At 37.0% G+C, this 24,887-nt stretch overlaps 1 protein-coding gene across 2 annotated transcripts in view; it reads right to left on the bottom strand.

Moving 5' to 3' along the window:
* raraa (retinoic acid receptor, alpha a) overlaps positions 1-23,647 on the bottom strand; it is a 197,207-nt gene extending 173,560 nt beyond the window's left edge. For both annotated transcript variants that reach the window (XM_082152276.1, XM_082152275.1), the window contains exon 1: positions 23,438-23,647. The gene's annotated coding sequence lies outside the window, so the exon portion shown is untranslated. The remainder of the gene's footprint in view (positions 1-23,437) is intronic.
* Between the last annotated feature and the right edge of the window lie 1,240 nt (positions 23,648-24,887).

Raw genomic sequence — 24,887 nt, 5'->3', positions numbered from 1 at the left:
TCAAATACTTGTTCTCCCCACTGTAAAACATAAAGCAGTCACACTTCCAATATCACATATTGGAGAATATCATTAAAGTACTGCCTTTATCTACAGTATATCTACTGAAATTTCTGTACTGTGGATTCCTAAGAACAACGGCTCTGAAAATAGCCTGAAATCACAAAGCGCCATATTTAACTCTCTTTGTCACTCTCTGTGTTGAGCACCGTCTCTTTCATAATGTTCTGGATGTTGATGGGACCTCTGGGGGCTCTATTCAGATGCAGGCAGCTCCAATCCATACTCAATGAAGAGGAGGGGTGGCACACGGACGTGTTCTAATCACTGCTCTGATGACACCAAGCAGAGAGCAGTGCTTCAGTCATTTACAGTGCCACATCTGTCTTGTTCTGCCCAATTTACTCCCACAATTCCAATGAGACACTGGTGCTGGTATCCATCAATATGTTTTGAGGTGTCTACGGGCCGAGTTTGTTTTCATTGGCTCCCTCGCCTTCCCAGTGTAATGAATCAATCACTGCGCAAAGTCCTGATGTAGTTACGCAGTCGCACGCAACATAAAATACACCGCATGTTTGACAAGAACAACCGGTAGCTTGAAAAATGTCAACAGGCATATAAATAACTCATGTATATTGGTAATTATGTGGAAATATGATTGGCCTGTGGCCAGACAGCTTTATGTGATACTTGTTTACCAAAATTTGCATATTACATGCATCTATTCTGAACACATCTGATTAATGTTGACTGATAATTGGCATCATAGGATGGTTTCATTTGCATAGACAATAAAAACAGGCCATATGCTGAAATGCAAATGGAAATTAGTCCTTCAAACAACAATGAAAAATATGGAAAGTAAAATGGACAGTCAGCCGGTCACAAAATAAACATTGACAGGCAGGCCATGCATAAATAATGTAATAATGAATTATCATATTTTACTTTTGATGTTTTAAAGGTGCATTGTGAAATATTTAGGAGGATCTGTAGACAGAAATGCAATATAATATACATAACTATGTTTTCAGTGGTGTATAAAGACCTTAGGGGAGAGCGGGGCACAACCTAACGCAGGGCTAGTTGTAACACCCTTGTTTTAAATACTTCCACACATGCTAGCATGACGGAACTTAGTGTTTTTAGTAGTTGCCATTTCAACACTATATAGAGAAAAAAATGCGCCATAATTCATAAATCTTTGGAAGATATCACTGAACATTTATTTAACCATAGCAAAAGTAAATTTATTACTTATGTTAACTTTTCATCGCTATTTATGGTGTTTATTTTAAATTAGACAAATCTGATATTATTTTAATCTCCAATATGAGATTGTGAGATAATATTTAACAGTTGATATGGTTCTTTAATGCTTCGCTAACTAACAGAATAGCTAAATCCCAGTTGTGGAGGTGGAGCATGTTATAACACTGCGTTACAATGAGCCCATATTAGAACTAAGCTATTCTATCCTATACTTTTATGAATTCCATTGAGAAAACTTGAGAAAAAGGTGAATAAAGACTGAGATTCAATGTTCAGTTATGATGAATTATTATGATGTTTTGAACTATGTTGTATAGCTGTGTTTTCCGGAGTGTTCATTGTCAAACTCAAAAATTATTGTATTAAACATTTTTTTTTAAATGCCATTATTTTATATGAAAAAGTTAATAATTATATTTTTTTGAGAAAATATTTTAGTTTGTCTTGTATATTTGTTTGATTAGATCAGATAGCATTTTAAGCTGTCATCTGGTCATGTTACAATGTACCCCACCTATGGGGCATGTTGTCACATTTCACTTCCATTCTTTCGGGGTATATCAAGAAAAAGTATACACTGTATTAATAAAACAAAACCACATAATTGTACTAGACGTGTGAAATTAATGTGGTAAAAAATAAATACTCTGCTAAACGGACAAATGCATTTCGTCACTATGTTGTTCTTCATCCAAAGAAGCTAGCTAAAGTCAGCGAATAAAACACTGACACAATGATGAACAAATAATATTCGCAATAACATATTGTTTTACTGAATAATAAAGTTAACATCATTTCTTAATTTATCTTTGTAAAGAAACCTCATTGCAGAACTGGCTACTCTCTGCTGTTTTAGACGACGACATCTCCTGTCGGCCACCGTAACTATTACAAATATTACAAAATGTGACATTAAAGTGTAAAAGTTGCTCGTTTTTATAAAGTAACACTGTCCAACAGCAACTCCAGCAGGTAAAGTTACAGCGGGAGGCTGCGTCTCTCTTACCTCCCCTGAGCCCATTGACTTTAAACAGACCCCCTAGCGTGCGTCGGGTTCAGTGGGGGGTAATTGAGAATGAATGGGGGAAAGTCACGGGAGAGGAAGCAATGCCTCCATCGTGCTATGATTGCTTGGATAAGATTGGTTCGTGTGATAAATCCCACCTCTTGTTTTCGTGCGCGATCTCGAATCTGCCTGAATGAAGACAATGATTGTGTTAATGGGAATACTAATTAAAAAGCAAGTAAACAACTCCACCACTTAGATATCACTGCTTTATGTCTCGTCAAAATCAAACTTGAAATGGCCTGAAAACATGATGACGGGGGTTTTAGTGAGCGACCAGCTTGGGGAAATTAAAGGTACATCTTCGTGTCTGTGACCAGTGTGTACAAGCTTGATGACTGATGAAAATAAGTTGACTATTAAGCTGAACATTCGTTGACAAATTATATAAATTGTTTAAATTGTTACTGCCTTTAGTTATTATTTTGGAATGAATGTAAAAATGCGTTAAAACACAAACTTGATGAAATTTATACTTGGTTTTAATAAATAGAACAGTACATAGTTAGAGTAAAAATACAAAATTGAATTGTATTTATATAAACATTTATGTAATGTTTATTTAACCAGGAAAATTAAGAGTAACAGGGACATAAATTTACATTTGATATATATAAAAAATGTGAGGACTATCCCTCATTTTAAAACACCACTGCACACCACTAATAAAAATGTACCATAGGCCATGAAAGTAGCTGGTCATTACCTCTATGGAAAAATGTGCCTTATGGTTCACTCTTTAGCTCTTTCTGAACATCTGCTTAAATACAGAGCTATCCTTAAATGATCTGTACTGGTCACACTTTTCTGTGTAATCACTGTAGAAAAAACTAGCCTCTACCTTAATTTCTGCAAATATCCAAAAACGTATCTATACACTGTAGTTGCCAGCTGAAATGAACACTATTGGCAGTAAAACACCAACTTCTATTCCTTTTCACACAAATTGCACAAATATGATTCAAGGGGCAGATTAATGATTAAATACAAAAATGGTGTGCACATCCCAAACACCCAGATTGGGCGCAGGTGCAGGACAACTAAATAATATAGACAAAATAAAGAAGTGTGAAGTCCGCACACTGAAAATTACTGCTCCAAAAGAGTTTATTTTAGCAACGTTTCGACCCTCAGGTCTTCATCAGGCTCAATCAGGCAGATTAATGATTAACAGAGACTTATTTTCATGTGGTTCTTTGCACACATTTTTACTATAGTGCATGATTTGTAAACTAATACATTTTGATGTTTGCATCAGATGATTTGCTCCCTGTATAGCTTTTCAGATGTAGTAAACTTGCTCTGTAGTTTACCTGGTACAGTAATGCGAAGCACTCAGGTATGAGTCCCATGAAACACAAGTCACAACACTCAGTAAAAGTGCTCAATGACTTGTAGAAGCAAGCTAAAATGGTATGGTTGCTTCAACAAATGTGTTTTATCTCACGATTGCTTTTGTTAACACTATCGGTTAGGCTTAGTGAAGTATTTGGTGTAGATGGTATATTATTTTCAAACATGGTAGAACATCTAAAAGTCATGGGATACTGATGTAAAACGGTCACTGAAGTATAAAGAACTTTACCCAGACAAGGTTAGTAAGTTATTTTGAGTATTTTAAGGTGACTCGTGTGCATACCTTCTAAGTGCCTTCCTGTAACAATTACTTTTTTTTAAACTAATGTTATTAATGAATATGTTTATAAGCAACTGAAAAAAGCACAAATGTCAGGGGATGTCAGAACATCCCAAGGACCCCAAAAACACCTTAGACTCCTAAGGGTTAATGACTAATTTAAAATATTTTCTGTGGTAATCAACAATATTCCACAGATGGTGCCACAGAAAAGCGTAAAGGGATAGTTCACAGAAGAATGGAAATAATCATTTACTCACACTTGTTCCAAACCTGTATGGCTTTCCGTTCACTGTACAATTTTGAGTTTCCGTTTGCCATATATGATGTGCTCTATACATGTGCATCGAATCCATCGATTGATATTTCTATGTTAACATATTACGGACAGATTTATTTTAGACTTTTAAAGTGATCATTTTACTTTAGAAGACTTAGATTAAACTGCTGATGAAAGAAGAATAAAAAATATCTTAATTTGTCTTTCGAAGATAAAATAAAGTCTTAAAGGACAATTCCGGTATTTAACACTTTGAGTCTATTTTGTAGTTTGTTTTGGATGAACAAGAGTGGTGGACAAAGAAATTTTGACAATGGTTCCTGTCTCGACTTTTTGACTATTTTAGAATTGCCCATGACCGCTTTAGAATGGGAGTCTATGGCCATGCACAAACATGCCCTTAAAACAACCCTTAACGTTCGTTTTCAAAACTGTGCAACTCACCGAGTGGTTAGTGGTGTTCGTTGATGTTCCAAAACAAGTAGCGTAGCGAAATACAGTTTCTGTCGTGTTTTATTTGGCATTTTGTAAAATCCCATTGATTTCCGTTGGAGGACTCATTGCTCGTTGATATTACTGCGCTACCGGAAAAGGAAAGGGGGCTGTTTACATTTGGTTGTAGTCTTTTAGGTCTTTTCGCTCGGTTCTCTGACTCTCAGAAGGCTAGCGTGAGCAGAGCAACAGAAGTTGCCGAAGAGCGGAAGTTTATGCGCGGTTGTGAGGTATCTGAAAAAATAGTTCCACTATAGAAAAATAAACGGATTGAAATCATACATTGCGCCGATATATTTGTTTTTAATCATCAACGAACACCACTAACCACTCGGTGAGTTGAACAGTTTTGAAAACGAACGTTAAGGGTTGTTTTAAGGACATGTTTGTGCATGGCCATAGACTCCCATTCTAAAGCGGTCATGGGCAATTCTAAAATAGTCAAAAAGTCGAGACAGGAACCATTGTCAAAATGTATTTGTCCACCACGCTTGTTCATCCAAAACAAGCTACAAAATAGACTCAAAGTGTTAAATACCGGAATTGTACTTTAAGTTTAAAAGTTTTGGAATGACTTGACAGTGAGTTAATGATGACAGAATTTTCCTTTTTTAATGAACCAACTCCTTTATTTGTACTTAATCTAGAACTTTCCTTCAACAGTAAAACGGGTCTTAAAAAAAGTCCAACCAAACGAACCTCAGTGTAACAACACATCCAAATGACCTCTTAAGTGGGCAGCAGTTGTCCAGGCTTCAGTGTTCAACAAACCTAAGTGCACCCGTGTTTTTTTTGTTTTTTTTTTACTGAATGTGACTGTACGCCTGCCCATCCCATTGCAGAACGCCACACGACTGACCACAAGAATGAAGCCATGCTCCCTCCGTGACCAAAACTAGGCATGTGGAGCGCAGTGGAATTCAGCAGTCCAAGCAACAAAGTAACAAAAAAAAAGAGAGAAGGGAAACAGTCAAAAGCTTCACCATCCTGGAGGCTGTTTTATAGAGAGTGTGTGGCAAATTAGCACCAAATTGACAGGAAAGAAAACCCCTAATTGGTGTGGAATAGTAAAAGCTGTGAGAGTTGTGGTGGTTTTGAGCGACGTGTTAGACTGAGGGAGGCCAGAGAGGGCAGGAAAGAGTTAATGTTACAGTGGCTGTACTGCATGGCTCCACTCCAAATGAAATATCAACAGCATGTCCCAGAGTGCTGAGCGAAGAGCACGAGACAGGAAAGGAGCTAAAGAAGAGAGAAAGACATAGGAAAGCAGTGCAATGGAAAAAGAAAACAGAGGGAAACAGACAGAAATTATTTGGAGTGTGGGGTGATCTTAAGACCTGAAACACTTACTGAGCTTTCAGATATGGAACAAAACATGTGGGACGTCAAACTTGACCTTACCTGCTATTGAAAATAGCAACATTTCCATTAGATGATTACTAGAATGTCCTTAATGCAAATGTTCATTTCATTGTAGTCACTTATTATGCAACATTATCACTCCTCCTATAACCATCTGCAGATTAAAACTCAAATCACATAGATTAAAAAATATTAAACTGAAGAATCTACAGTATGTATGTGCCATTAAAATAAACATTACTACTATGCACTGACAGAAGAATATTAATAAATAAAAAAAATCCCTTTTTTACTGTTTCAAAGTACGGAAGCCCTGAACCACAACGTAAAAAATAAATAAAAAAATACTAATAATTTGTAAAAAAATTAATAAAATAAATTCTAGCATTTCAAGATTAAAATCGAAATATTTTGAGATTAAAGTCAAAAGATTTTGAGATTAAAGTCGAAACATTACGAGATTAAAGTCAAAATAACAAACGCAGCCTCATTGACGTAATATGAAACACACTACAGTGCGCACTGCACATGTATAGAGCACATCATATATGGCGAACGGAAAGCCATACAGGTTTGGAGTAGTGTGTCGTGACTTTGCAGATGTTGTTTATGCTCAAACAGCAGCATTACACACCAACTAAAGTTAGAAAAGTGAAATCATAATCAACCACCCCTTTAAATGGAAAAAAATCATCCAGCTAAGTTGAATAAAAAGCAGGAACCTTTTGACTGATGAAACATGAGGACAATGAACACATGATGTGATAATATATGGTTTATGTCTGTTTTTAACCATCTTGGGGTATTTCCATATTTATATGAATAATGCAGTGTTAATTGCTATATCCTTTATTACAGTATAGAAACCATTATTCTGTGATAATTTTTTTTAATTGTATAAAATTCATGATAACTTAATGCACAAGGGTTTGCAGTACATAAGCCAATCATAAAATGTTAATTTTGACAATAATAATAAGAAATAATAGAATGCAAATTATTGGTTATTGTTCAGCAGAGAATTTGATGTATTAGCAGATTTATTATTCAGATTAAGAGAAAACAGGGTGTGACTGCAGAAATTACAAAAACTGCAGTAACAATAAAGACCATACTAAGACCAAACTTTGAATAAATACATGTCATTTTATTTCATTAATTCTGTTTATGGGGCTTTTTTGAACAAAAATTTGAACATCTCTATTTTCTCTCTATTTCCCCTCTATTTTCCACACTAGCCTTATGAATTATTTTTAATCTATCCTATTTGAAAACAACTATTTTGTACTCTCTTTTGCCGACCCATGATGGAGGAAAATATAGATGTTTTCAATTTCCTGAGAAATCAAGGCATTTCTGAGGAAGCAATTACAGTTATGGAACAGCAATGAACAGGTATGGTGTTTTGGATGTTTGTATAAATCACTAGGCACACAGAATATGCTCTAACTAGCTAATAGAAAGGTTAACGGGTTAGTTTAAAAATTTAAATTCTGTTATTAATTACTCACCCTCATGTTGTTCCAAACCCACTTTCGTTTATCTTCGCATCTGTAAAGACCCAGAAAGGTAATAAAGACATCATTAATCTCAATTTTCTGAAGTAACGAGAGTGCTTTGTTTTACATATTTACAAAATAAAGAGATTATTAAGATAAATGATTAATGACGCATGCGTGTTGTGTTGACGTTAGAGCAAATGTTGTTGGATGAACACGCATTGAACATTAATATTTAAGTGGTAAATTATGTTTGTGATTTTATGTGCACACAAGGCACTCACATTGCTTCATAAAACGTAAAGTTTAAACCACTGGGGTCACATGGATTACTTTAATGATGTCTTTACTACCATTCTGGGGCTTAAAAGTGGTAGTTGCATAGCTGTCAATGGAGGGACAAAAAGCTCTCAGATTTCATTAAAAACTACTTTCATTTTTGGGTGAACTAAGTTAACCCTTTAATATAAAAAAATAAGAAGAACACAAATGTTTATTAAAATGAATTTTATTTTTATCATTATGTTAAAAGACCAGTTCCTGTCAAGTAAATAATAACATAACATTCTGAATTTGTGTAATATCCATTTTAAACATGCCTATTACTGTATCTAATGTGAGTGACCAGATTTTACATTTGGTTCTCTTCTTTAATTACATGTCCTTGTTATGAAGCAGTAGAGATTTTATTGTGTCCAAAGCTAACATGCTTGTCCCTTTGCTTTCACAGATTGACAGAGAAGTCATCCTGCTTATGGAAGATGCAGAACTTGCAAAGCACCTTCCCTCATATGGTGACAGGATTGCCCTGATAGATCTTTGCAGACATCAGACACCATCTGTGAAGCGAAAGCAAGGTCTCTTAGATAAATTAAGAGAGAAAATGAAGCTTAGAAGGGAGGGAAATAAGGATGAGGAGGTGTCACAAACCTCAAACAAAAAAGCAAGCAGCTAAACAAAATCATGCATACAAAATATTGAAATTGGATGGCTTCACAAAGAAAATAAAGGGATAAAACAGGTCAGAGCAAGGCAAGGTGGGTGGACTAGAAAACTACAGATAAATGTTCAGGCAGGATATGTTGGCATACTAAAAGAAGGAAAGGCATTATTCTTTCACAATGGAGTTTCCACCAAAGGTCAAGAGTCTGATTTTGAATTCAAAGTTTGGGACTTCAAGCAAAATCTTCTTCCCAAGGATCTCTCAGTCAGAACAATTTACAATACTGTCAAACTCCCAATGTTGCGTTTCTATATAGCAACTCATCCAAAAATTAACCTGACTGAAGAGTCTAGTGAATCTAGTGATGAACCTGACCATGGTAGTGATGTCTCCGATTGAGATTCGACAAACGGTGATGACTTGTATACTCACGACTATGAGCAACTAGAGGTAAATGAGCCTCGAGACACCCTTCCTGATGTGTTCTTGGTTTCTGATGAAGAGACGAGCATACATTCCTCACAATACCATTTTGCAAGCATTGCGCTCAATGTCAGCAGTGACCCCGAGATTACATTTGGTCCACAACACCATATTGATGGAGATTCTCTTAGTGACACAGTGATCCATGAGCCTTTTGACTCACCACAGAGTGCTCCTAATGCTTTGCCCAACAGAAATGTAACCATGCACTACTCAAATAGCTTCAGTGACATGATAGAGGCATTTTCTGACCACAAGATTGTCAACCAGTCCTTGACAGTGAGACATATACTTCCTAACAACTAAGAGGAAGCAGGCAGTGGTCCGGCGGTCCTTCGCGATGTATACTGCTTCTGGTCTGATTTCTATGAACATGCACTGCACTGTCAGGACATCTGTAAAAGTGCCTTTCCTCAGGCATGACTTCAGCTCTGACAAATGGAAAGCTGTGGGGTGAATCCTTCTTAAAGGGTTTAAAGATTGCAAATACCTGCCCATTAAGCTTGCTCCACCATTTCTTGAGGAAATTATGTTTGGGGCTGTATATTCAGACCTAAAGGCAGCATTCCTTGTTTTGTGAGCTTTTTGTGAGCTGCCAGGAACGAGATTTTCTCAATCAAGCGCTCAAGGACTTTTCCTCTGTTGACATGGATGACCTTCTGGACATCATGAACACTTATGAATGCAGGAGGAGGGTCATGGTTTCCTCTCTACCAGGAATTTTTGACGAAATTGCACATAAGGAACCAATGTTCATTATTGACAGTTGGAGGGAGGTCACAAAAGGCCAGATCTCTCTTAGTCAAGAAGAAATCCAACAGCTATACAAAGACCTGAAGCCTACACCAAAAAAGGTGACTGGGCTGTTGAAGTTCCCAGCACAAATGTCAGAAAATCAAGCAGAGGTTGCCAACCTCCTGAAAAGGTACATCAGGGAAACTGACGAAGACAAACTCTGCAAATTTCTGAGATTCTGTACTGGTTCCAATTTGGTGGTTGCTGAGGTTATTCATGTACAGTTCACCGTCCAGACAGACTTCACCAAAAGGTCGATTGGACATACCTGTGGGATGCTCCTAGAACTCTCTGACTCATATGACAATTTCCCACAGTTCCGTGCTGAATTGAATTGTGTTCTGGATAGTAACATCTGGGTCATGGACATTGTATAGTTGGACATTTTATAAACTCAGAACATCATTACTGTCAATCCACACTCACAACCTTAATGTCAATAAATGCAGAATTTTGAAGCAAAAGCATTCTCATACTTGAAACACTCTTTTCACACTATTTGAGACTTTGCATGTGGTACCTGTGCAAATACACTGTATCTATTGTGTTTACATTTTATGTTTACGTTGTAGTTACGTAACACTTTATGTTAACATTCCTAGTTTTGATTCAAATTAATGTACACATTGAATGTAGAATTCTGAAGAAAAATAGGTTCATACTCAAGTTGAGCAGTGTTAGAGCATGTACTGCATAAAACTGTTGTGCTGTTGAGACTTTGCACATGTTAACACCGTACATGTTGTTTACATGTTCACATAATGATTCATATTCATATTGAATGTTTAAGTACTAAGAAGAGTTAAACAACATTTCAAAAAGGTATACCAAGATTTCTTGGAAGCTTTTTTAAATGCTTCCTTAGGTTTGCATATGCTTACTGTCTATAAACTGTTAAAAAATAATTGTTATGAAATGTTAAGGTTGGATCAGTGATTTCAGGCCCAAAAAAGGCCCAAACATAAATGATCACATTCATCTAATCTTTCCTAACGATCCGTTAAAAAAACGCGTCTCTGTAGGCAGCCTAGGCTCTGAGATCTGCACACAAAAACAATTGGTTTCACCAACCACTCAAAACCAAAATAAATAGTGTTCCAACCAATCACCGACAACCAGTGCAACGCGTGCAGTCAGGAACCAACAACCAACACGTGCAGCCGTGCACCAGCGCAAAACCTCACAACACTCACAACCCTGTCGGTGATTGGTTGGAACACTATTTATTTTGGTTTTGAGTGGTTGGTGAAACCAATTGTTTTTGTGTGCAGATCTCAGAGCCTAGGCTGCCTACAGAGACGCGTTTTTTTGACGGCCTGCTTATGGGGCGGGCAGCTAGCGGATCGTTAGGAAAGATTAGATGAATGTGATAATTTATGTTTGGGCCTTTTTTGGGCCTGAAATCGCTGATACAACCTTTAAATCTGAATTGGGCATGTATATTAAGTATTTTGCATGTATTGCCTCTACTAGTGCACACTACTAGATTATTTTGATAACTGTTGGTTACTGGTGTAGTACTGTAATTTCCTGTTTGTTCAAGCATATATCACAACTGTGTTTTATATATATAAAAAAGTTTATTACACTTACAGCTCAAAAATAATACAATATATTAGCATAACAGTTTTTTTTTTTGTACAGTCTGATCTGAGCTGTGTGTCTCACAGTGTGTGTGTGTGTGTGTGTGTGTGTGTGTATGTGTGTGTGTGTGTGTGTGTGTGTGTGTGTGTGTGTGTGTGTGTGTGTGTGTGTGTGTGTGTGTGTGTGTGTGTGTGTGTGTGTGTATATATATATATATATATGCGTGTGTGTGTGTGTGTGTGTTGTGTGTATTACATAAAATTTCGTATCTCCTGTCTAAGTATAATGTAGAGGTTTCTGCCTTCCTCAGCATCCTCTGGAGGAAGAAGATGAAGCTCATCCATTAACAGGCAACAAAGTTCAAACACTGTCTCATCACATGGGTACGTCAACAAGTGACACTACTCCTGGCAGTTCTGAACATCCAAAGAATTGCACTGGAAAAGATAGTTGTCTGATCCATAAAGATGAGGAGCCATATACATTATGGATGAACGACCATGAGGTGCCGTTATGTTCCGTTGCGCTCGGATTCTGTGTGCGTTCCACATCTGCACAAATCTGTCAAGTTCATCCTTAAATGACAAAGGCACATACAATCCTCCATTAAAATCTCATTAAAAATTACAGCTTTTATTTATATATATATATATATATATATATATATATATATATATATATATATATATATATGTGGATAGATAGACAGACAGACAGACAGACAGACAGATAGATAGATAGATAGATAGATAGATAGATAGATAGATAGATAGATAGATAGATAGATAGATAGATAGATAGATAGATAGATAGATAGATAGATAGATTTCTTACCTGTACAAGTGTTGTAAAGCAAATCTGCACGATTGATTTGTCAAGGAAGTCCCCATTGAAATAGTCTTCTTCTTTTAAAGCCTGAAAAAGTTCATCCAAAACTGAATATTCTCTTTCCGAAGTATGCTCCAAAAGCTTTTTCGATTCTTTGATTAGGATTGCTTGAACTGTATAAGAAACTCCGGTGAAAAGCAAAGTCATCAGTAGCATCTCGTCGAAGAAAGATCTGCATCTGCTCCATAGCAACGTTTTCAGTCCCACGATCGGCATGGATTCTTCTAGGACAACCATCTCTATTCTTTACTGTCTCAATAAAATATGTTGCAATGACTTTCAGTTCATTATTGGTGAAATACACTTTCAACCACATCACATTACGTGAGAATCCATCAACACATCCATTAATGCAGAGGCAGTACAGTTTAAGCTTATCGTACGAGTCAATGTGCCACATAAAGTTTGGACCAAGATTGTGGTACCTCCTCCTGCGGAGTCTTCGTGCTCGTCGATAGGCAACGCCATCTGGGTCGAGAACACTTAACTGTAACCGCACTGTTTCCCTCTTCACCGTAAATCCTTTCTGGATACATTTTAAGTGCATCATTCTGTATCCAATCATTTGGCCGGATCCCGTGATTTCCTCAGATATAAAGCTGGCTACCCCCATCCAGTCTGAAAAGTGTTTTCGCCTGTAAAGTCTATTCCGGCGCAGTATATTTTATAACGTCCTAAGACAAATGGTATTTTAGGGGATTAGGGGATTTTATAAATCTCAGGGGGGCTTGTGTTTGAAATTGCGTTCTCCTTCTTGGTTGAAATCGCGTTCAGTATAGATTGCGTTCCGGATTAAATTGCGTTACTAGGGTCAGATCATCGAGCAACAAGTTAACTAAACAGCCAAAAGCAGAACTAAAATACGTTTTTGACTAAAATAAGCTGTAAAGTGGACCAGACTTTATGACGGTAGTCAAAACTCTGGGAATGTGAGACTATTTGCTCCTACCCACCATCAACCACAAACAACTGCCTGGGGAACATAAATACACCACCAATCATTACTTATAACCAGATTATAGAGCTGACAGGCCTGCTGAGATTGTCAGGGCAAGCTCTTACAGGCTGATGGGATAATATTAGACAGAGAGAGAGAGAGAGAGAGAGAGAGAGAGAGAGAGAGAGAGAGAGAGAGAGAGAGAGAGAGAGAGAGAGAGAGTCTCTAAGGCACAGCAGGGTAGATGGGTTTTAGGGCCTGGGTTTTCCTTGGCACTCTCAGCTCCATGTGTATCTGGTGAGGGTCTAAGCTCCTGAGATAGTGCTGGAGAAACCGATACTGGTGGCAAGGGGAGGGAGAGGGGAATTCTGGTGATCACAATAAGGTCTCTTTTCTCTGAAAATGTTATCAGGTTCAATTAGGGAAAGGACAGGCTTGGCTTTCTTTTTATAGTAGAGCGCCCAGAGCTGTGTGACATGTAATTACATCGTAATGTAACCTGAGAGCTTGTCTGCAGTTTACGGTCTGCTAGTTAATTACAGTGTATGATGTTGTAGTGTTTGAGTGTTTTATTGTATAGTTTTTTCACCAATATTGGTGATAATTTCAGTGTATTTTGATGTAATACTGTACTGTGATGGAACCAACAAAATATGATTAGTAGTGATGTATGGGCTTTATTTATTTAAAGAAATTAAATAATAAAGAGATTTAAAGGGGTTTAAGAGAATAAGGAAAATAAAAGAACTAAGTATGTTATTGTAAAGTAAAACATTTTTATGTAAAACAATGCACACATTCTTCACTGCATTGCATGCTTACATTCACTCCAAATCTTATGCCTAATATGTTGAAGACAAATACAAAGTTCTGTCATGAAACTCTAGATGGCGCAGGCTAATAGGTCATATAACTCAAGCTGCTTGTAATCACATCGTTATCTATAGGGCACAGGTGATTGGTTCCTATTGTAGCAGTCGCCAATGAGCTCACACGCTCAACCTTCAAATACTTGGGTAGCATTTGTCTTAGCAGTGCAGCACGCTTCAGAAGCCCTCCTCCTTCCCCAGCTCCACCTGTATAGATCTGCTACAAGTAATTCATGTATGCTATATTGTACAGCAGCAGAATGTCTTACTTGCTCACAGCTGCGCATCGTGTATGTATTGGCAGTAGCAAATCCCGTACTTGCTCAGTAACCTACAGCAGCAGCAGTGTATGATCTATTCCACCAAGACCAAACATATCAACATTGCCATACCCATTACCATGCCAAACACACAGAGGGCCAGATGTACTAATGCTTTTGCGCCCACTTCAGGCGTATTTGTTTCGCAAAGTGCGCATAAAACCATGGCGAGGTATGTACGAACGGGACACACCGAGATGAAAGCGCCTGTCGCGGGAACTGAAAATGGCAAAATGCGCTTTTCGTGTCATGCATATGCATTCATGGGATGGTCAAGGGGAAAGTGGGAGTGTCACATAAAGAGATGTACAGTTATGTACAGAAAAAGCCGGTGAAAGCGCGCCTATTTTTTGCCCTGAAAATTCTCCGCCTCTTAAAAGCAGGTGTAACTTAGGAAATGGGTTTCCTGGCCTGTGCCCTGTTAAATGCAACTTTTTCTTTGGTACGGCGTTTGAGGTCCTGTCACCTCTTTTTTACCTCTTCCACCTGTCTGCGGGTCGAGGATATTGCATTGATTCTTTTTGTGATTTCAGTCCAGATGGCATTCTTTTGTGTGGGTGTGGAATTCCGGCCTTGTATGATGTTTAAATTTGCTGTTACCTCATGAACAAGCAGATCAACCTCGTTATCGCAAAATTTTTGTTTTCGCTGTTTTGCCTGACTTGGTGGCTGATCCATGATGGAAAGAGAGGAGGAGGCCCATTCAATTGCGCGTTTAAATACAATTTACGGTATAGTGGGTGGGGACAGGCGCTGATTACCTGATGAACTGCAGGTTTGGTACATAACACGCACACTGCGGTTTCACATCAAGCGCTTTCTGTGTCTTGGCCATGGCGCTATTACCGCTATGTTCGCAAATGTACGTACATCTGGCCCAGAGATTTGTCATGATAGAATTCAGGTTATTCAGTTATGAATTACATGAATCATGTAAGTTATAGGCTATATTTTCAATTCAAAATTTGACAAAAAAGTCAAATACTGCATCTGGACATTACTATCAATCGTTAAAATACTTATATTGTAAAACAGTTAGAAAATATTAGATGTTTAGCGACTTACATCTTACTCACACTCATGAGTGTGTAACTGAAGCATCATGCAGGAATTCATGTTTGTCTAGTGTTAATCATTATTTTAAATGTTTTTATTATTTGGGGGGACATGTAGCCAATGTCTATGGTGGTTATGGCCCTGGAACCGGGGACCATCTTGCTGTGAGGCGAAAGTGCCACTGAACCACTAATTTTAGACAATTTAAAAATACAATTTGAATTTTTTCAAAGTAGAGAATAACATTAGCGACACCAAAGACATGGGTTTGATTACCAAGAAATGCTTGAACTGATATAATTTCTATTTGAAAACCTCTGCAGTTGAATACAATGTAAGTCACTTTGGATAAAAGAATCTGACCTAAATGCAAATTAATCTTGAAGGATTCCAAAACATCCAAGCTTCTAAAGTTGTAAAAAGTATGTTTTAAGTTAAGTCAATAAGTTTAAATTGTGCTTATCAGTGTTCAACCAAAAATGAAAAAATGTACGTGCACTAGAACCACACTTGGATACTTATGAAAACTAATTAGATCATGTTGCATAGGCTTATGCACATAACACCCTATCAAGTGCATGATTTCGGGCAGGGTCACAGTCTATGGCCTGGTTTCACAGGCAGAGATAAAGCCAGAAATTAGGCCTTAGTTAAATTAGGGCATTTAAGTAACTTTTTAAAATGTGCCTTAGAAAAACATTACTGTGTGCATCTTAAAAAAAACAAAAAAAAAAACAATGGCACTGACAAATTTTAAGTTATGTCAGTGCAAGTTCAAGTTGCTTTCAGTTAAGACAGCTCAAACATGCATTTTAGTCTTGGACTAGATTTACGGTAAGCCTCGTCTGTGAAACCGGGCATATATGTTCCACAAAGCACATTCTTTGTGCATGATTAAGTAACTAACCCAGTGACATAGTCCACATATTCAGAGCTGTATCTGAAAGTCAAAAACTATTACTTTCCCTTTGCTTCTCCCCATTTCCATGCGCTTTCTACTCCACCCTATTATATAAGTTTTGACTGTTTTCCAGAGTCACTTCTTCCTTTAGGTCCAATGAATATCTGTGGGAAACACCTATGATTATAAATCCATATGATTATCTTGTGCACATACATAAGCTCTGTTTCAAAACGTACCAAGCTTCCAAGCACTTTAAGACATCATAGCTGTGCTCTCGATGCAAAATATGGGCAACAACATTATGTATGCCTTCTAAGACAGCTCAGGGCAGCACTGGATGTATATTGCAATCCCAGAATGCACTGCAAAGAGTTCAGTGGAAAAAAATATTCAAGATGATGGAGAAGAGATAAATGGCAGTTATAAATATATTTAATTTAATACTCAAAAGTAATTATTAAAAAAGAGTTAAATCTGTGTATTTTAATGTTTTTGTTTTTTTATGCTTATTAGCTCTATTTTAATCTGCTGCATTTAAAATCAGTTACTTATGAGGTTTGATTTAGTTTAGGATGCTGTCTCAGCTAGATTGAGAGCAACAGAACGACTTCAAGCAGCACACATGATGCTAAAAAAGCAGGGCAGGATAACAGCCAAAGACACCTATCTAGAGCAGGTACACACTATGTGACTTTTTATATAAATAATGAATCAATACATCATTAATCCTAATATTTTAGACCTTTCGGGATTGTTTTGTGGGAAATTATAAAGGTTGACATGGAGCCGCTAAATCTTGAACCTCGGGGGAATCACCCATTTAAAAAACTGAAAAAAGAGAACACAACAGAGCTCGTAATAAAACGAGAATCGACATTGGCAATTTTCTTTGCAAATTAATACTTTGTGAAGGAAACATAACCAAAACACAATCACAATATGTTTGTTTCTTTCACAAAGTCATCACAGTCACGCAGAGCCGAAGCACAACCAATATACAGTGTATATATATTATAGTTTTAATTAACTAATAATCCTGGTTTGGGTAGAAAAACAATGCAGTATTTTATAGTGGAAGTGTTCTCCTACCTCACTGATCTTACTGTTCTCTATCTCTTTCTCAACATCTATCTATTCTTTACCTCTCTCTAACTCTCTCTCTCATGAGCACAGGGATTCGTCTCGTCTGACACATAGAGATTATCTAATACCATCAAAGGAAGTAGAAAGATAAAACGATGCTGCATTAAAATAAGTGGAGTCAAGACTTAACCATATCATTGTGTGTGTGTTGAAGGTAAAGAACCTTGGCATTTCCATCCTCCGCTCCTGGCACCACACGGATTTAACTTCCCAGACCCTGCTCCTATTCCTGCCTTCCCTCCATCTCTCCGTCTTTTCCCACACTCTCATGCTCTCTAGAGGCACAGGATGCAGCATCATGGCTTCAAGCAGTAAAATCACTATAGCATTTCCAGCTTTTACCACACAATTTGAACGCCCATTTTGCAAAAATGTGTGCATCCCGCATCGTTTGCATGTTTGTCAAGCACACTGCATTGTAAGATACACTATTCCTTAGTATGCTCTCTTGTTTTGGCAAATAGAAGGATGTTCTATTAGTAGAACATGCATTCCATGCATACAGAAATTTTGCTTACTGTGCACAGTATACATACAGCACAATACACTGCAAAGTTTCTACACAGGTACTATGCTATTCTGAATATAGCCATTTACTTGCCAAACTTTACTCTGGATCACTGTTGAATCAACAAGTTTATTGTAAAATTGGGTTGCACTTCATTTGACAATAGCGCTTACGTGTACTTACAGTGTACTTACCTAAGAAAGTACTGGGTAATATAAGGTAACTACGTGAAGATCAATTTTAGGGGAAGATTCAGGGTTAGTACCCAGTTACCCAGTTATTGCCATTACAATAATAAGTACATAGTAAGTAAATAGGGAACATGACTAACATAAAGTGCTACACAAAATTGTATTATCATTGTGTAAACAGTTTATTGCCATAAAATGTAAATATATTATCACACAGCTCTTTGTATAATGTTGGATATAGAAGCATGTTATTGTTGCAAAATGTAATGTTCTAATCTGCTAAATACAACTATAAAGTCTGAAGATATTCAAATATTATAAACTTTAAAAACTTGATTTTCTTTAAACCTGCTTTAAAACAATGTGAATTGTGAAAAGCACTATATATATATTTGACTTGACTATCAGAATGATAATTATTACAGGTCTGTATGTTCTGTTCTGTCAGTTCCGTCTGTTATCAGGCTGTTATTGTATGAAGATTTTCGACATATTTGAAAGAAGTCTTTCATGCTCACCAAGACTGCATTTATGTGATCAAAAATACACACAAATATATATATTGTGAAATATTATTACAATTTAATATAACTGTTTTCTATTTAAGTATATTTTAAAATGTAATTTATTCCTGTGATGCAAAGTGAATTTTCAGCATCATTACTCCAGTCTTCAGTGTCACATGATCCTTCATAAATCATTCTAATATGCTGATTTGCTGCTCAAAAAAACATTTCTTATTATTATCAATGTTGAAAACAGTTGTGTTGCATCATATTTTGAGGAAACCATGCCAGACTCTTTTTCTGGATCCTTTGATGAATAGAAAGTTCAAAAGAACAGCATTTATTAGAACGTAGAACTTATTGTGTCACTGTATGAGTGTCATTAAAACAGATGTTATTATTCAAGTAGCTAGCTAGATTTTTTTACAGTAAACAAAGCTCTCCACATACATACTCAGCATAATGAAATATAATGTATCAATCAACGAAGTCAAAGAGCAAAGAAAAGCTCCTTTGAAAAATATGGCTATGTGATATAATAAGTCCATTCTAAAAGCTATAAAGAGGTTTATCGGGTCCAAAATGAAGCAATTATACTCTATACTCTACAATAGTAGAAGCTCTCTCATGTTACGGTCAACCATACCAGATGCATGTATGATTCCATTTGCAAAACAATCTGGTCCATAAACCATGCAAAAACAACTGAAATGAAAAACAGAGCAATTGAAATACTAATTAAATGTCAATTGCAAGGAGATGTTGAGTCACTATCATGTTCTTAATGCCAGAATGCTTTTTCCATCCCATGCTGACACAGGTCTTACTCATTGGTTAGAGAAGTGGACGAAGAACAAGTGCTCATCAGGAGACGAAGAAAGAGCTGAATGTGCGTCATTCATGTTGGAACGTCAAACAACGGAACACAAACAGTGAAATATATATAGCCGCTATTACCTGTTTGTTGTATTGGACATTGTTTGCATTAGTATTATATATCAACACACAATACGTAACAGCTGTTTGACATTGAAATCATGGCCAAAACAACCAGCACATACAAGAGTTATCTGACACGAGGGGATGTTTAAAGTGTAAATATGATAGGTCTGAACTCAAACACCACTTGACAGTAATGAACAGGGCAGCGTGAGAAGAGTGTATTGTACTATGCCCTTGATTTAATTACCTACAAGGTAACATGACAAACAAGTTGTATACCCCCCAAAAAATTCTACTGAATAATGGCTTAATTTCATTGTGTTTCACAGTATTCAGTATTCACCTGCTGTGACTTAATGGGACAAATACTGTATATAAAATAAAAACCTTAACAGTACAAAAATTAGGGCTGCACGATATTGAAGAAAAATGGCATAAGCGATAATAACTAATTAAATAATGCGATATTCGATATGCGATACGATAATGCTTAATGTGTGGAAAATAAACTTAAATTATCTTTAAAATATATTTAAAATTATATAACCTACATACGTGTCTCACATTCTTTTTTTGACCAGAAAACATCCCTACAACTTCTGAAAGTGAACATCAGTGTTTTACTGTAGCATAAGAAGTGTTATTTTAACATCAGTGTAAACCACTGGGTTTAGGGTTACAGGTAGGCCTACATTAGGTTTATTTAACAACAGAAAATGAATAATCAAATGTAAAAATAAAACACTGCTTAGTTTTCACTGTATGAATTAAATACTGATTCTTATTAAAGCTACAAAAGTTATTCAGCCAAGAGCAGTGAGTGATTTTGTCTTTGTCTTTTGTGCATGACCATTGTTAGGGTCATTGTTATATATGTATGCATATCACAACAGCTTGCGATAATATTGGTCATTGACCAACATTATTGCAAGCTGTTGTGATATGCATATCGTGATATATACTGTACATTTGCGATATTTCGATAATTTTGATATATTGTGCAGCCCTAACAAAAATATATTTGTCCATATAATTATATCCATTGCAACAATAAGCAATTTCCAGTCTATCCATCTATATTCATGAAGACAAATTCCTACCTTCAGCTTGCCAGACTTGCTGAGTTTTTCCTATCATTTGATAACTTATGGTTATGATATAAGCTGTTACTTTCTCAGCAGCCTTTGGTACTGGATATATTTCGATATATATCATAATTCATGCTTCCATGGTAACATCTATTTCTCTGCCTGATCCTTTGGATTATGGGGTTGTAGTTCTTCACTAAGAATTTGCCAATTGCCATGTTAATCTTCATCAAGGATGTAACCAAATGTTTGGGAGGACCAAATGTACATTTAAGAATCCATTAACAAAAAAACTCAACACTCTCTCGTGGCAATTAGTAACTATTATTTTTGGGGAATTTACAATCTAGATTGTTTTCCACTTATGGTTAGTTTAGGAGTGGAGATAGCTTCATGCTTACTTTTTTCCATAAAAGTTGCATGTTTCCTTATGAATATTTTTTTTATAAATTCATACAAAATGACCACCTTGAATACTGAAGGGCATAATGGCAGTGGCGCCTCCAGAAATTTTTCATAGGGGTGGCCAGATGGGGCCACTTAAAATCTTGGGGTGGCACACCAAAACTATAAACCATAATTTCAGAATTTTTTTCTACTGTTGTAGTAAACCGGCCTGTAGTAAACTTTCAGAAAGACTTAAGGAAACTCCTACTGATATACTATATGATGGTTTATTGTGTTATATTTAATGTTACTAATGATATAATGTGCATAGACTAATAACAGTACAGTTAACATTTTGAGTTGCACAACAATCCTGTTGTATTTTGCAATTATATTTGGCATAAGGTGTACATTTATTGCAAACAAAACAGTTACTGGGGAAAAGCAGATACTGGCAGATACAAATATATTATATTTATTAATGTCAAGAATTCAGAAGTGTATATATTTATATAGCCTACACTACAAAGAAATAATATACAATTAAATTATGCTTATTTTAAATGTATTGAGCAGGCTAGGTATAAAAAAATATAGGCTTTTGATAATCTTTCAGTGCGCAAAACCATGATAATATGAAACGCTTCAAAACAGAGCGCACAAAGCGCGTATGCGCATCGCGGGTGCAGAATGATGTGCTCAAAGCAACATGGAGTCACAGTGTGCAGCGCTGCACTGAACAAGTGCGCTTTTAAAAGTTCACGGCACAAAGCGAAGAAATGTCGAGCGCACAAATCCAAGTGTCTATCTGTCCAACAGTTTATTGATCATTTGTTTTAAATTCCAGTTATTGTGCGTCTGATTCCGATTCATAGTCCTTGTGATGTGTGTGATCTAACAAGCACACGGTAGTGAGTCGTTTAAAAACAGCAACAAACTCCAACAAAATAAAGTCATTTTATGCAAAGCCACAGCCTTTTATCTACAGATAATGCATTATAATGTGAATATATCATATTGGAGAGAGTTTTACCGTGCATCCAACCGGAAGAGGCGCGCGCGCTGTTTGAATACTGAATGGAGAATGATTGACAGCCACAGAGGAGGGAAAACGAGTTTCCGTAAAAACTTGAATGATGTAAATAGACTTCTGTCCCTCACATTAAGCTATGGAATAACTTCAGATGACTTTGTCACCCAAACTGACGCGGTAGTCTTCTTCGTCTTCTTTCTTAACTTCTTTTGAAATTGTTGACCGACGGGCACGCGCTGAGCTGTTGCTGTCTGAGCGCGCAACAGCGGCATGGACGGAGGGGCGGGGGAGTACTGGCTACTGTGTGCGATCGAAGGTCTAGAGCGGCTTGCCTGCCTGGCTGTGCATTAGGGATGAAATGCATAACTGATGCTACTAAAATTTATACTGGCCAGCGGGGTGGCCAGTGGGGTGGCCAGGAGTCGGCCAGGGGTGGCCACGGCCACCCCTGGCCACCCCCTGGTGGCGCCATTGCATAATGGTCATTGCTCTTTAAAAAACGTGGAATCTAGTTAGTTTAGTTACCACAGTAACCAACCAAATAAATAAATAAATGACATATAGATCCTGTATTAATTCAATTTTATACAAAGTACCATAGTATTACGGTTTATTGTAGGCTACGTCGGGCCATGCACGTGTATTTTTTAAAGTTGACTACGTAGGCTACTGTAGGTTTCATATTATAGACTAGCCTATGGAAATCAGTCAATCAATCATTCAGTTCCATGACAATGGAAATACAACCACTTTTGTTAGTATCATTTACCAAACTACAGCAATTACAAATCTAAAAGGAAATAAGAAATGGAAGATACAGTAGAATCGGAAATATAAGTTTCGCTAAAATGAGCATATGTTCACATTTGCGCTACAGCCTGTCTGTCAAAAGCGTCTGTTTCAGCGCAACAGTGAAATGATGAGCAACTTTTGAATGTAGTCCACACTTGTTCACTTCAAAACTAGACAGTACAACAACTATCAACATTTTTACAATGACAGTGAAAACAGAGCTGCATACCAAGACCACAATTGTTTGAGGCAAATACCCAAAATTTATGTCAAGGTGTAGGCTAGTGCTTTGAGACGCTGGCCATATTATTCAGCACTATGGGACTGTTTGTGCAAAACTTATCTCGCATTGTCATGGTGCCTATTTGGTCCATAAAGAAAACATCTCTAGCATGATGTATTATCCTCAGCAGTTCTTTAGTAAAGGTGAGAGAGTAAAGAAGAGCTTGAATAAATACCTGGACCTGTTGACTCCGCCCCCGCCGCGGCTCACCGCCTCAACTCCTGCCGCACAGTTTGATGCTGCGGTAAACTTCCCCGTCTGCTCAACAAAAGAGCAATAAACGTGTCATTGAGGACCTTCAGGTGTCTTTTAGTAGGAGTTGAGACAGAACCCCGTATGAAGCAGCGGCCATTTGAGAGTCATGTGTGCTGAGTGTATGTGTGTGTCTGTGAAACCCAACACGAGTGAATGAACCCGCCCCGTTTCCTCAAAGTCCCGTTAACTCTCTCATCTCCATCTTTGACGGTTTCTATCACTGGCAGCCTGTGCTTCTGATATAACAACATATCAAAACTTTCAATCATAATAATAACAAACATTAGTAGTTTTCTGTTCACTATAGTAGGCTACTGTAGCCTACTGTTATATTTTATGTATTCATTTTTCTTTTAAACATTTTAAAATGTATTTAGTTATTTCAGTCGACGTTTTTATTGTTTAGTTATTTAAATCAACATTTCTGTTGTTTTTATTTTATTTTATTCATTTGAATCATTTATTTATTTAAATCAATTTAAATGTAATTTGTTTATTTTGACACAGAGAATCCTGGGATTCTCATTCTCTAGACCCCAGATTGAAAGCCCCTGCATTAGGGCATATATTTGCAATACATTTTCTAAGTTTTGATTAATGTTTCTTCATGAATGATGATTGGAGAGAGAGTGGGATTATTAGGAGGCCATGATTGATAAGGACCAATGGATGGAATCTGCACAGGACACTCTTTACGAGAAGTGACATGGGATTTTTTTTAGGGACCCCAGAGAGTCAGGACCTCAGTTTAACATTATATATATATATATATATATATATATATATATATATATATATATATATATATATATATATATATATATATAATATTCATGGTGTGAATCCCGTTCCACCACATCCTAGAGGTGCCCTATTGGATTAAGATCAGGTGACTGTGACATTTGAGTATAGTGAACATGATCATGATCAAGAAACCAGTTTTTTAAAATGGTGCGTTATACTGCTGGAAGTAGCCATCAGAAGATGAGTACACTGTGGTCATAAAGGGATGGACAATACTCAGGTGGTGTTTAAACGATGCTCAACTGGTACTAAGGGGTCCAAAGTGTGCCAAGAAAACATCCCCCACACACCAATACACCACCACCAGCAGCCTGAACCATTGATACAAGGCAGGATGGATCCATGCTTTCATGTTGTTTGCGCCAAATTCTGACCGTATCATCTGAATGTTGCAGGAGAAATCGAGACTCATCAGACCAGGCATTTTTTTTCCCAATCTTCTATTGTCCAATTTTGGTGAGCCCGTGTGAATTGTAGCCTCAGTTTCTGTTCTTATCTGACAGGAGTGGCACCGGTGGGGTCTTCTGCTACTGTAGCCCATCTGCTTCAAGGTTCGATGGTCTTCT

This window comes from Leuciscus leuciscus (assembly GCF_965113295.1).
Source record: "Leuciscus leuciscus genome assembly, chromosome: 21".
NCBI lineage: Eukaryota > Metazoa > Chordata > Actinopteri > Cypriniformes > Leuciscidae > Leuciscus > Leuciscus leuciscus.
Note: the sequence above shows the minus strand (reverse complement) of the source record. Positions and strands in the feature narration are given on the sequence as shown.